The sequence below is a fragment of the Aegilops tauschii genome, chromosome 5 (genome assembly GCF_002575655.3).
Source record: "Aegilops tauschii subsp. strangulata cultivar AL8/78 chromosome 5, Aet v6.0, whole genome shotgun sequence".
Classification (NCBI taxonomy): domain Eukaryota; kingdom Viridiplantae; phylum Streptophyta; class Magnoliopsida; order Poales; family Poaceae; genus Aegilops; species Aegilops tauschii.
This window is the reverse complement of record NC_053039.3, coordinates 55,467,204-55,471,027: the sequence shown is the minus strand read 5'-3', so window position 1 is coordinate 55,471,027 and position 3,824 is coordinate 55,467,204.

Here is a 3,824-nt window from a genome sequence, read left to right as displayed (position 1 = left end):
ACACATGCTGCACTTTATGTTAAAATAGTAGGGCCGTAGTTGTGTAACGTGACAATATGTCACGGCTGTATTCATGTAAATTATGGTGCAGGTAGTTGGCTAGGATATCCTCTATCTCATGTATAGCTTGGAGTAGAGGGCAAGTTCATAACCGGCCAACAACCTGCGCCATATCTTGTAATCTCTCTGCCTATATTAACATGAAGGCGTCCCTGCCAAGAGGCATCACGCTTAACGCAGCCAACCCTAGCTTTTACATGGTATCAGAGCACTTCTCAAGATCATCCATGGCGACACATTCAAATTCCTTCCCATCCTCTCCATTTGTTCACGCCGACTCCAAGAAGCTCAGCAAGAACAATCAAGCCCTATGGTGGGCGACTGTTCTGTCGGCGATCAGAGGAGCCCGCATGGAGCAATACCTCGACGTCGAGCACCCGGTGCCCCCCATGCTCCTTGAAGAGGCCACGTCTGATGGCAAGACCAAGACGAAGAAGCCCAACCCGGAGTTCCAGACCTGGTATGCTGAAGATCAACAAGTCTTTTCTTACCTTCTGACAACTCTGCCCCGTGAGATGGCCATCCAGGTCTCTACCTGTCATAAATCGGCAGAGCTCTGGAACACGATTGGAGAGATGCTTGCATCTCATACTCGTGCCCAGACAGTCAACGTGCGCATTGAAGGAAATATGCCCTAGAGGCAATAATAAAGTTATTATTTATATTCCTTATATCATGATAAATGTTTATTATTCATGCTAGAATTGTATTAACCAGAAACTTAGTACATGTGTGAATACATAGACAAACAGAGTGTCACTAGTATGCCTCTACTTGACTAGCTCGTTGAATCACAGATGATTAAGTTTCCTAGCCATAGACATGAGTTGTCATTTGATTAACGGGATCACATCATTAGAGAATGATGTGATTGACTTGACCCATTCCGTTAGCTTAGCACTTGATCGTTTCTTATGTTGCTATTGCTTTCTTCATGACTTATACATGTTCCTATGACTATGAGATTATGCAACTCCCGAATACCGGAGGAACACTTTGTGTGCTACCAAATGTCACAACGTAACTGGGTGATTATAAAGGTGCTCTACAGGTGTCTCCGATGGTACTTGTTTAGTTGGCATAGATCGAGACTAGGATTTGTCACTCGATTGTCGGAGAGGTATCTCTTGGCCCTCTCGGTAATGCACATCACTATAAGCCTTGCAAGCAATGTGACTAATGAGTTAGTTGTGGGATGATGCATTACGGAACGAGTAAAGAGACTTTCCTGTAACGAGATTGAACTAGGTATTGAGATACCGATGATCGAATCTCGGGCAAGTAACATACCGATGACAAAGGGAACAACGTATGTTGTTATGCGGTTTGACCGATAAAGATCTTCGTAGAATATGTGGGAGCCAATATGAGCATCCAGGTTCCGCTATTGGTTATCGACAGAAGTCGTGTCTCGGTCATGATTACATAGTTCTCGAACCCGTAGGGTCCGCACGCTTAACATTCGGTGACAATTGGTATTATGAGTTTATGTGTTTTGATGTACCGAATATAGTTCGGAGTCCCGGATGAGATCGGGGACACGACGAGGAGTCTCGAAATGGTCGAGACGTAAAGATTGATATATTGGACGACTATATTCGGACATCGGAAAGGTTCCGAGTGATCCGGATATTTTTCGGAGTACCGGGGGAGTTACGGGAATACGGGAGTACATATGGGCCTTAGTGGGCTTTAGGGGAAAAGAGGAGAAGCCACAAGGGCTGGCCGCGCGCCCCCCATGGGCCTAGTCCGAATTGGACTAGGGGAGGGGCTGCGCCCCCTCTTTCCTTCTCCTCCCCCTCTCCTTCCTTCCCCCTCCTAGTAGGACTAGGAAAGGAGGAATCCTACTCCTACTAGAAGGAGTATTCCTCCTCCCCTTGGCGCGCCTAGAGAGGCCGGACGGCCTCCCCTCCCTCCTTTATATACGTGGGGAGGGGGGCACCCTAGAACACACAAGTTGATTGTCCCAAGCCGTGTGCGGTGCCCCCTCCGCCATAATCCACCTCGATCATATCATAGCGGTGCTTAGGCAAAGCCCTGCGTCGGTAGCAACATCATCACTGTCATCACGCCGTCGTGCTGACGGAACTCTCCCGCGAAGCTCTGCTGGATCAGAGTTTGTGGGACGTCATCGAGTTGAACATGTGCTGAACTCGGAGGTGCCCTGCATTCGGTACTTGGATCGGTCGGATCGTGAAGACGTATGGCTACATCAACCACATTCTCATAACGCTTCCGCTTACGGTCTACGAGGGTACGTGGACGACACTCTCCCCTCTCGTTGCTATGCATCACCATGATCTTGCATGTGCGTAGGAATTTTTTTGAAATTACTACGTTCCCCAACAGTGGCATCAGAGCCAGGTTTATGCGTAGATGTTATATGCACGAGTAGAACACAATTGAGTTGTGGGCGATACTAGTCATACTGCTTACCAGCATGTCATACTTTGATTCGGCGGTATTGTTGGATGAAGCGGCCCGGACCGACATTACGCGTACGCTTACGCAAGACTGGTTCTACTGACGTGCTTCGCACACAGGTGGCTGGCGGGTGTCAGTTTCTCCAACTTTAGTTAAATCGAGTGTGACTACGCCCGGTCCTTGTGAAGGTTAAAACAACACTAACTTGACGAAAAATCGTTGTGGTTTTGATGCGTAGGTAAGAACGATTCTTGCTCAGCCCGTAGCGGCCACGTAAAACTTGCAACAACAAAGTAGAGGACATCTAACTTGTTTTTGCAGGGCATGTTGTGATGTGATATGGTCAAGACATGATACTAAATTTTATTGTATAAGATGATCATGTTTTGTAAGAGAGTTATCGGCAACTGGCAGGAGCCATATGGTTGTCGCTTTATTGTATGAAATGCAATCGCCATGTAATTGCTTTACTTTATCACTAAGCGGTAGCGATAGTCGAAGAAGCAATAGTTGGCAAGACGACAACGATGCTACGATGGAGATCAAGGTGTCGCGCCGGTGGCGATGGTGATCATGACGGTGCTTTGGAGATGGAGATCAAAGGCACAAGATGATGATGGCCATATCATATCACTTATATTGCTTGCATGTGATGTTTATCTTTTATGCATCTTATTTTGCTTTGATTGACGGTAGCATTATAAGATGATCTCTCACTAAATTTCAAGGTACAAGTGTTCTCCCTGAGTATGCACCGTTGCCAAAGTTCGTCGTGCCGAGACACCACGTGATGATCGGTGTGATAATCTCTACGTTCATATACAACGGGTGCAAGCCAGTTTTGCACACGCAGAAATACTCGGGTTAAACTTGACGAGCTTAGCATATGCAGATATGGCCTCGGAACACTGGAGACCGAAAGGTCAAGCGTGAATCATATAGTAGATATGATCAACATAGTGATGTTCACCATTGAAAACTACTCCATCTCACGTGATGATCAGACATGGTTTAGTTGATATGGGTCACGTGATCACTTAGATGATTAGAGGGATGTCTATCTAAGTGGGAGTTCTTAAGTAATATGATTAATTGAACTTTAATTTATCATAAAATTAGTACTGATAGTATTAGCATATCTTTGTTGTAGATCAATAGCTCACGTTAGCTCCCCTGTTTTATTTTTGATATGTTCCTAGAGAAAACTAAGTTGAAAGATGTTAGTAGCAATGATGCGGATTGGATCTGTGATCTGAGGGTTATCCTCATTGCTCCACAGGAGAATTATGTTCTTGATGCATCGCTAGGTGACAGACTAATTGCAGGAGTAAATGCAGACG